The following is an 11,136-nucleotide window of genomic DNA, read 5'->3' as shown; positions in this document are numbered from 1 at the left end:
GTTACAAACACATGAACACACAAATAACTGCAGCCAACTAACCTGCTGGACATTTGCTGTGCACTGTGACAGGAGTGTTGAAAGGAACCCAGAGGAGTTGACACTGATATTGGAAAACCATCTGACAGGATCCAGAGCTAAGATACCCTACTCAGAGATCAGAGACAATTTGCCTAGCAAACTCACTCCAAAGGAGAAAGGGGGCAAGCTGATAGCTCTTAGCTGAGTTCTATCAGAAGGTAGGCACTCCATAAATCTTTGTAGAATGGAATTGCTGACAGAAACCATGCTCAGATGGAAGAACTGGGATTTTTCAAATTAGAAGAGCTGCCTTGATGAGTTTTACTGCTCAAACAGAGAGTGGTTTGGAAAGGAAGGAACTCCAGAACTAAATAGTCTTTTTTGCAACTAATAGTAAAATTAGAGGGAAAGCAAATAGCAAGAGAGCAGACAATCAAAATCAAATGGATGTGCACCACTTAAGTAATTGGGTCAGGGGATAGTAAATGCAGTTCAATTTAGGATAATGTTCAATAAATTGCTTTAAGAAATAACCCAGGGAATACAGGTTAAATGGAACAACCATGTAGGAGATTGATCTGCAAGTCACAATAAAGAAAATCATTGAATCTAACCACCAGAGCATTCCCAACATAAGTAAAAAGGCCATGGCTATCCTAACAATGAAAATGCAAATAGACCCGCTCAGACCACAGAGCAGCTGTCCTCATTCATGTGCTTTCTGCTCTTCCTGTGCTAGTGAAAAGTTAATCATTTTCCAAGCAGCTCTCCAAACTTAATATATTTCAAGATTATTACAGGCTTCCCCTAATTTCCCTCCAAATTTCATTTTTTGCTTGGAAAAGTTGACAGTTACATTCATAGATAGAATGGACATGTTACAAATGTTACTACCCACTTGTCAGGTTCTTCAAGGGACCACCAGGAGTTGTAGCCCCCCAAATCAGTTTGTCACAGCTAATGGTCTTTCCCCTAAAGAAGGTGGGATATGGCACAAAGACAATGCCAGCCCTACCGTTAAAACTATAAGTAAACTAAGCTCATGCTTTCCCCAGGAACAGAAAAAGTTTGAAATGACTTGATCGACATTTGTCTATTTAAATTTAAACTGGATTCCTTTAGTTATGAATAAGAAACACTGGGATACTGGTTAATTTCAATGGACATTCACTTAGCCATATGCCAGGCGCTACCTGGGTGCTGGGGATTCCACAATGAATAAGTTGCCCCCCTACCTTCCAGAAGCCCAGTCAATGGGGGGACAATTACAACACAACGTACAGGGCAAGAACCACTTCTGCTATGTGTAAGGTGATCACATGTGTTCTCTGCACACCTGGTCTGGACATAAATTTGGAACAAGTTTTCGAAACCCCAGAAATTTTTTAAAAAGGAAATGTTTTATTAGTATCTTTAAGGTCCAACTGAAGGGAGGATGGGGTGATGAATTCCAATTATTTTGCTAAACAAAAATGATCTGTTCTTGCCAGTGAGACAGCAGCTTAAGCAATAATATTCTAGCCAACTTCCTTTCTCAGTTCAGTTTGTCCCTTTTTGCTCCAGTCTTGGAGGAGTTTACTCTCCCAGATGGCTGGGATTCACCTGAATTCCTAAAAGGACCAGGACTCGCCCAACCAGACTAGTTAAGTGTCTGGATTGCACCAGTTCAAGGAAAAACATTTTAAGGGGAGGGAGCATGAACGCTGGAGTGTGAGAGAGGTGGGTTTGGATCTTGCTCCATGGGGACAGCTGTTACATCATCTCTGTGGCCTTCAACCTCCTCATCCATGTAATGGGCCCAACCAGACTAGTTAAGTGTCTGGATTGCACCAGTTCAAGGAAAAACATTTTAAGGGGAGGGAGCATGAACGCTGGAGTGTGAGAGAGGTGGGTTTGGATCTTGCTCCATGGAGACAGCTGTTACATCATCTCTGTGGCCTTCAACCTCCTCATCCATGTAATGGGAATAATAATGTGTGACTGTTGGGTGGTTCCTTATGTGGAGTGGGGTGATATATGAGACACAGTGCCTAGCATATAGCAATAATAGGGCCCGCTCCATGCCACTATCCTGTAGGATGCTGGGAGAAATTACCTCACTATATTTCGTTCTTCTACCTGGCATGTCTCTGATATGCAGTGGGCAATGGAAGTGGCCTCAGTTTGACAGTGAATTCCAAGAGATACCTAAGTTGGTATCTTAGGAGGAAAAACATGGAGGGACTACAATGGAGAAGCTACCCCTCCTTCCAGGAAATACTTTCAGAATCACCCTTCTCAAAACAGTCTTGGAAAAGAAACTCCTGGTGTGTCAAACAAGAATCATATCCTAGCCACAGTGAAAGAACTGGAAATGGTAGGATTTGGCCATAGGGTGGGAATGAAGCAGGAAAGGGAGAAGGGTAATACTACAAAAGAGAGGTTGAATAACCAACAAAAGACATACGGCATTTCAGAAGTAAAACTTGGGTGTGGTATGCTTCAAGTCCAGCACTGTGCTCCATGGTGGCATGAAATGGGTTTGCCTTTGCATTGTCAGAGCCTTAACACCCAGTGTCTAGCACCACCTAGAACCTGCAACCCCCGGCATACCTAGCAGCGCTTAATCATAGTATGTACTCAGTAAGTGCTTATAGATAAATAATCTTAAGAAAGATCAAACTAAAAGCATGCAGTAGCTCAGAATCTTCACTTTAACCAAAACCTAATAAAAATATACATACCAAGAAAAGGAGATAGCTTGTTCCGAGTTAGGAAAAATTGAGATGTTTTGTTCCAAACTAGCAAAAATATTTAAGTAAGTTCCTCCATTTCTACCCTATCATTATCTTACAATATTTTTTCCTGACTTTTGTTTTATCCAAGACAATTTGCTATTCATTCTCAAAAGCACCTCTCCAAATAAAATAGATTTCATCATGATTCAAACTTACAACATTTTTTAGTAAAGAAACACCAGATAAACACTAGGAAAGCTAATATTTTGGTGCCAAACAACCAAACAGATGTGGTTTCTACCACTTCCTACCTTTCCAAAAGACATGATTAATGAAGAATTATAGGAATACTCTAATTCTTGTTGAAAAGCTTGATCGATTTATTGGTGCTTGCAGCCAAACAATAACCAGGTCCATGTTTCAAATCACTGCAGATGACCCAGAATCTGGGGCTCATCATGACTCTATACTTTGCTACAAGACTGGTGCCAAGAAAATTTCCTTCCAGCTCAGTAATCCTACTTCCTTTCTGGATAAATTCTACATAGCTTTCCCTTTGCTCCTGCCTTGGGGGTAAGATTCTTTGCAGCAGTCTTGTTAAATGACTTCTGTCTTTGGAAGATTTCTTAGATAAAGTTACACCGTGTCTCTGATCCCCACCCTTGGAACAGTTTCCACTTTCCACCCAAACAATATCCCCCCACGAAGCCATCACTGTTTGTTTTGTCCCAAGACTAGGTTAGGTTCTCCTGCCCTGTGTTCTTGCAGTACTCGATATCTCCCCAATACATCTTCACACCTGATCATTAATTTCTATTGAATTGCATATCTTTCCAACCGAACTGTAAGACCATGAGGAAAACATCATACTATCACTACCTGGTGGTTCTTAAGTAAACCTTCCAAAATTTTATCAGCCTTATAGTCCAAATATCATTCCTTCACATGCGGGAAGCCACAGCACTTTTACTTAAGCTAATGTCTCTTGACATCCATTCTAACTTTCATTATTTTTATATTTGAACCCCAGGAGTTTAAACACAGAACATGACCACACAGCTAGGGATGTCTCTGGCTTTTTCTTTTTTTTCTTTTTTTTTTTTTTTTTTGCAGGTAGGCTCTGGCCAACTTGGTGTGAGTTGAAGAGATATGTGCAACTTCCAGGCTGTGTCATTAAAAAGGAAACTTCTTCTCTAAATACTCTTTTACCCTTCTTAAAGTCTGGAAAGCAAACATAGGGATAGTAAGTCAGCTTCAGACTAAGGAGCTGAGGACAACAACCTAAGGGATGGCAGAGCAAGACAGAAGAAACCTAGCTCCGGGTAACCTTAGAGAACAGAACCACTTGCCCACCCTAGACTGCTCATCTATCTCTAGACTGTTACAACAGAAAGAAACAAACTTATTTCTTGTTAATATCTATGAATTTTGGGATGCTCTCTTACTTTTATTTTTATTTTTTTAGCATGTTAACTTAAACCTTAACTAACAACATATCAATTGCAAATTTCAATAACTTAATTTTGCCTACAGAGGAGACATTTTTGAAGTTTCCTATTCAAGTATGCAAGCATTCATCATTACTACTACCATGTACACAGGAAACTCACAATCATTTACTATTCATGTAGCTGCTATCCAGCAGCAATAAATAATGCAGTAGAGCATAACTATTTTTACCAACCGCACTAGAGTAAATGCTTGTTTACTTAACTGATGGTTGCTGTCTTAATCTGGAGTTGTTAAAAAAAAATGTTATGCTAAGTGGTACAAACTGGCAAAGTGACAAATTATCCTTCTCAACATTATTTTGGAACATGAAGAGTCTTTCATGTAAATAGTACATTCAACTAAGTCTAAAACATTGTACATTATCTCATCCATCCCTAAGAGCTCGTGAGACTATAGCCAGAAGGATACCACTTATTTTCATGGGGTGCTCACAGGATCAGCCTTGGGCCTTCGCACACTTCACACAGCCACACTTTGTATGTCTGGGTATTTTAGAAAGCCAATATTTTGCTGTTAAAAATAATAGACCACAGGGGATATTACAGCAGACTTGGTCCTTCTTAATCCTTTTCATAGTACCAAAACCTTAAGTCAGAGAGAATACTCACAATGGCTGGTAAGGGCTGTCTCAGCCTTTAAAGCTCCTAAAGCCACATTTAGCCTGTCATGGCCCATGGACTCAACCTATGCCACGACTGATTTTCTGCAGACTCAGTGGTTTGCAGAGTTCTCCAGGTGTCTCAGGCAGGCCAGGTAGAAATAAACCAAATTTCCTTCAAAACGCAAAAGCTGCTACCTATAGTGCCCTGGAGGAGATAGAGAGCCTCACCTCTGCGGATAAGCTTTTCCTGCTTTTAACCCATTTATGCTTCCAGTTACACCCAGAATCGATACCACGTTCCCATCGGAACTCATCTATATGGATCACTACGTCACTTCCTTTGGGTGTGACATTTTTAAGCAAATGTCATCTTCCCAGAGAGGCCTACTCTACCCATATGAGCTAAAATTCCAAGTTTCCCTGACACTTCCTATGCCTATAGTATTATCCAATATGCTCCACATTTTACTGATTTCTCTGTCTCCCCTACTAGAATGTAAGCTCCATGAGGACAGGGAAGTGTGTCTTTTTTGCTTCGTATTATATTCCTAGTACCTAGAATAGTACCTGGCACAGAGAGAAGAGAAGACAGGATTTCAGGAAATACTTATTAAATCAATGAATGAAAGGAGACCCTTTGTAAACTTTTGTATTGAGTACCTCGGCAATGCATATGGTCATGCTGGTGCCTGCTCACAAGCTCTTGTGGTGTCAGCCACGTTAACTCTCAGAAGCAAAGTCCCTCACTTGATTTGGGGTTTTTGGTTTTCTTTCATTCATAAACACAGGTCAAGGAATCAGTATGTAAGATGTCATTGAGGGCAATGGAAAGCCTCAACCCAAATGCCCTTAAACCAAAAAAAAAAAAAATGCCTTTCTATCATAGTTAAATAGGTTTGGCTTCTGTTATAGGTTGAGTTTTGTCTTCAGAATAGATTTCTTGAAGTCCTGACTTCCAGGATCTCTGGATGTGACCTTATTTGGAAGCAGAGTCTTTATACAGGTAATCAAGTTAAAATGAGATCATTAGGGTGGGCCCTAATTCAATCTGACTGGTGTCCTTATAAAAAGGGAAAATATTGACAAGGAGACAGACATGCCTAGAGGGAAGACAATGTGAAGACACACAGGGAAAAGACAGCCATGTGATCAGAGTGATGCATCTACAAGCCAAAGAACACCAAGGATTGCCAGAAAGCACCAGAAGCTAGAAGAGACAAGGGATTCTCCCCTAAGGCCATCAGAGAAAACATGGCCCTGCCAACTCCTTGCCTCCATAACTGTGAGACAATAAATGTCTGTTGTTTTAAGCCACTTGGTTTTTGGTACTGTGTCACAGCAGCCTGGAAAACTGATGCAGCTTTATATAAGCCTTACTTCTGGGCTCAAATTCTATGATTGGGACCGTTTCTCTACCTCCAGCCTTGGCTATGAGACTGCAGACTCAGCTGGTTCTCCTCATGTACTCCCAAGACGGCTGCTAGCAATTTCCAAGTCTTCATGCTTCTTCATATCTAATGGGGAAGAGAGAGTTGAGTTTTGCAACAGCCAACTGAAGTCTGGGATTTGAATCTGGTTCCTGACATAGACTGATTTGAGTCACGTGCCCAAATAGCAACTCAATAGAAGTGTCCAAGTGAATGGACTATGCAGATTGCTTTAAGCCAATCAAAATCTATCCCTTGAGATGGCAGGGGGAGGGGAAGGGCTGGATCAAGCCCTGAAGCAGTGCTATTGGTGCCCACACACACCACACAGTACTCAACCTACTCAGCCAACGTTGCTTCCTGCAAACACCCGCTACTCTCTGCTTGAAGGCCCCCCTCCTTTTTTTCCCTTCTGACTCCAGCAACATGTTTGGCCCATGCACAGGGCAAGCTAGAAGCTCCAGAGTCAACGCCCTCAGAAGCAGCCCCCAGCTAAGGATTAGCAGGGAATTGGCAGATTTGTCTGAGCAACCTCTCTCTTTGGTTGGGATAACTCTGAGATATATTCTATACATCATTCCAGAGTTTCCCAGGGGTTTCAAACTCCAGCTGCTCACAGTGGTTGATTAGCACACTTAGTCTGTTTGGGCTGCTATACCAAAATATCATAGACTGGGCTGCTTATAAAAAATAGAATTTTATTTCTCACAGCTCTGGAGTCTGGGAATTCCAAGATCAAGGAACCAGCAGATTCAGTGTCTGGTGAGGGCCTGCTTCCTCATAGGCAGCCGTCCTCTTGCTGCATCCTCACATGGTAAAATGGGCAAGAGAGCTCTCTGGGTCTCTTTCATCAGGGCACTACCCCATTCATGAAGGCTCCACCCTCATGACCTAATCACCTCCCAAAGTCATCACCTCCTAATTAATACCAACACCTTAAGGGTTAGGATTTTAACATATGGATTTGGGGGGGGACACAAATATTGAGACTGTAGCACATACCCTTTATTGACTTTCTATCCTCCCTGTCTCACTTCCCCACCCCTCCTACCACTATTTCTACCAAATAAACTACTTTTACTTAAGTCTTTTTGTCGGGTTTGCTTCCAGAGATATCCGAATCAGGACAATACCTAATAAATTGCAAGGCAGGAAATTTAGAGTTCTGTTGAGAAAGAGAAAGGGTAAGACTAGAAAGTACTGGAAAGTCAACCAATAAGTGTCTACCATGGTCAATTATTGTTTCCTCTTTTTCAGTTAATTAATAAGCCAGTTATGTTTTTTCCTACAGTGATGTTAAACAGGCAAAAGCACAGCATTGCCTCACAGGCCAGAAGCATGCACATTGGGTTCCATTTTTGCTATGCCTTCTCCTACCTGCTGTGTGGGTTATTTCTCCTTGTCATGTCTCAAATCCTTACTTAATGAAGACTTAGAAGGATGATCTTTGTCTCTGAAGAGTATGACCCCAAGAAAGCAGAATACTGCATAAGGACAATTCACTTCACGCCTTTTTCCAAGAGTCTATTGCTAAAAGTATTAGAAGGGCATAGTCAACATCATTCCCCATCACTTGGTTCTAGAGGACAACATTGGAGATCAGAGCAGATTAGAGCAAAGATCCAAGTCAGAAAGACTCATTATCTCTGGAGTATTCTCCACTATCCACTTGAAACCAGTTCCTCTTATTTTAATAAACTAACTTAAAAAAATCATTCTTTATTCAGAAATGGTTCCCTTAATGAGGTCAGTCTTGCCAAGCCCCAGCCTGAGTGGTCTATCTCTATGTTAAGCTTTTTCCAACTTCTCTAGAACATTATGCCATTTTCCCCGGATGGCAGCAAAATAATTCCTGGGAAAATCCACCCTGTGTCTCCCACAAGCAAAGGCAGCACTTTGCAAGTGTTACAGGACACATCCTTCCAATTCCCTTTTGTTCTCTGAGTATAAGCAGATGTGAGGCATTCCTCTCATTATCTCGGGATACTGTGTAATATTATGATGGTGTCAGGCTGTTAGAGGCAGCAAACACTATACAACAACAGCCTTAATTGAGGCTTAGAGCTAAATTGTAAGTATGTAACCTTACTTCAGGGTGTTTGCAAATGCTTTCTGGAAACAGTTAAAAAAGATGTTTTCAATTGTTCAAACAGCGGCTTGGCCTGCCAAGATCAAGTAAAAGCTTCTTAAGATATGGGCACAATAAACATATTTCTTAAGATTTCAATATTTTTTTCAGCCAGAAGCACAGCAAATCTGTGAGCCAGAAAGCCTCGTGCATGCCACTTCCTGGACTATTCCAGGGAAAAACTAATGAAACGCTGCAAAAGTTTCATTCAGATCTACTGTGATCTCATGGCCACAGAATTCCACTCTTTCTTTGAAGTTACTTTATATGATAATAATTATCTGTCCATGAGTCTGGACTTGGCACTGGCCTATCCCTTGGAAAGGGGGTTTGGGTGCATGCAACAACGGCTGATTCTCAGCAAGGAAGCTCCCAACATGGAAGGCTGTCCATCAATTTTAGCAGAGACATTCATCACCATATACATGAAGTTACTAGTCTTGCACTCGTGTGGCGGATTACAGCTCCCAAATGTTCAGTGGAGGCACTGTAGGATTCTGATGTACACATAAAAGACAGAAAAACCTGGGTCATTTAAGATTGGTTCCAGGCATGAACTGTTAAATGGCAGTTTGGTTCTCCTTTACTGGACAGTGTAAAGAAAAACAGAAACTGAATATTTTGAAAAGTATGTTCAGAACAGAATCCAGAGTGCAGAGGCCTGTTATCCAGGCTGTGGGTTATGCAGGCTTTTTCCAAAGTCTACTCCCATAGAATTAACTCCCGTTGGTTTGAGTTTTTTTTTTTTTTTTAAATGACTTGTTAGCATGCGTATAAGAAAGGGACAAGCTGAGCATGTTCATTTTGTTGTCTGTCGGTGAAAACAATCAAAACTTGGATGGGAAAATCCAGATGAATAAAGGAATTATAAAATCTAGATCCTGGAATCCAGAATTTAGGATTGTTCTGTCATTGTTGTCTTTCCCACGAAATTAATAATGAAAAAAGCCTATAAGGTGTTGTTTAAGCAATTTATTCAATTTATAATTCCATATACTTCAGCAGGAAATGGAGAAGTGGTGATGGCTAAATATAAATTACCTTATAATTGCTCAGTAGGATTTCCAAACACCAGTTTTTCCATGGAAATGTCATCTATCTAAATAAAACTGCATTTCTTTGAAAAATCCATAACTCACATCTGCGAGTTCAGCTGAGTTCGTTCCCGCCTCTACCCTCATGTCCATCAGGAAGCCAGGTTTAAGGACATGTTTAATAGACTAAACCAACGAGACTCAGCCATTACGGTTTCCATTTATGTCCATTTCTCATGACCAGAACTGAGGCATATAAACAGGATTTTAATTTCAAGGTAACTTTAGGCAAGTATAAGGGGAAACCCAGTGCTTGGCACAGCCCACTTTTTTCTCCATTACATCCTCTCCTGCTCTGGTTATACTACTTAGATTTCTAAATTTCTTTTTGAAAATCCTACTGGAGGCAAAAGCTGAAGCTGGGACCAAATATCCAAAAGAAGGCCAAACTAGCTACGCTGCTGTGGCCAGGTATTAATAATGGAATGATTTTAAGTATAGTCAGATCTGAGTTCATAATCTTGGCTCTGTAGCTTACTAACTCTGATATTGTGCAACTTCTCTGAACCTTGGTATCCACATCTACTGGACAGAGGTCATATTATCTATGTCACAGAATTATTGAAGGGCTAGAAGGAGATCTCAAGTGCCACTTGCCACAGAGCTGGCAACATAGCATTTTATTTAACATGCTTAACACTAGTTGCTAGGCACTAGGAAAAGTTAAATAAGTTAAAAAACTGGGATTTGAACCCCAGGCAGTTTGGCTCCAGAGCCTAGAGCCTAAACCACTATGAGGAAAAGCCTTGATATGCACTCAAATGGGGATTCGTGAGTAGTAAACATCATTGTTGCGATGGAGGCAGCTGTTGCTGTATAACAAGACATCCCAAAGCATAATGGCGTAAAATAATAATCTAATATTTCTCACTGTTCTGTGGATCAGCTGAGTAGTTCTGCTGATCTAGGTCATGCTCAGTTCATCTTGGCTTTGGCTCACCTGTGTGTCTGAGGTCAGCTGGCAGGTTGGCTGGTCTTGGAAGGCCTCAGAGGACCTGAATCTTTTCCATGTGTCTTTCACAGTCATTTAGAGGCTAGGTTGGTTATGTGTTCAAGGTTATGGTGAAGAAGAAAGGGTGACAAGAGATTGAGTCCAACGGGTACCACATTTGTTAACATCTCACTTAACACAGCGAGCCCTTCACCAATGCTGTCTTGTTATTTAAGAGGACTAATCCAATTTGGTGAAAGTCTGCATTAGAAAATGTTTTGTTAACGTTATATTCATAGCAAGGATTACTGTCAAACTCCACTCATTGGGCCAGATACCCTTGTGGTGTTAGCAAAATCTTGTAGCTCATGTAGCACACTGTCTACCCTTGTGAGCTCACCAGCCAGTCAGTAACCTCAACTCCAAGTTCTAACAATGTACACAGAAAATATTTTTGATGAAATTATTTTATAGGACTATATGCTAAGAAGTACCAAAATATGAATCTGATGCCTACTTTAAGTAAATATAATTTGTAATTAGTCTATCATTTATATGCAAAGGGATTAAACCTGATATCACTAAAAGAATCCTTTAGGAGTTTGTTCTTCCAGGTAATCTCAATGTTCCTTCCTGGGATCCATTTTTACATAGTCATTTGCATAGAGTTCTGAAAGTCGTTGTGCTTCAGTTGGTTGACTTTGT

General features: G+C 40.8%; 1 non-coding gene across 1 annotated transcript; it reads right to left on the bottom strand.

Annotated features, from left to right (window-relative positions):
- Positions 1–10,722: 10,722 nt before the first annotated feature.
- Positions 10,723–10,875, bottom strand: LOC123648733. The gene has a single exon (XR_006738752.1). It is a non-coding gene; the product is annotated as a small nucleolar RNA SNORA62/SNORA6 family (small nucleolar RNA).
- Between the last annotated feature and the right edge of the window lie 261 nt (positions 10,876–11,136).

Source organism: Lemur catta, chromosome 12 (assembly GCF_020740605.2).
Source record: "Lemur catta isolate mLemCat1 chromosome 12, mLemCat1.pri, whole genome shotgun sequence".
Taxonomy (NCBI): Eukaryota; Metazoa; Chordata; class Mammalia; order Primates; family Lemuridae; genus Lemur; species Lemur catta.
The sequence above is the reverse complement of the archived record's forward strand: the minus strand, read 5'-3'. Positions and strand labels throughout refer to the sequence as shown.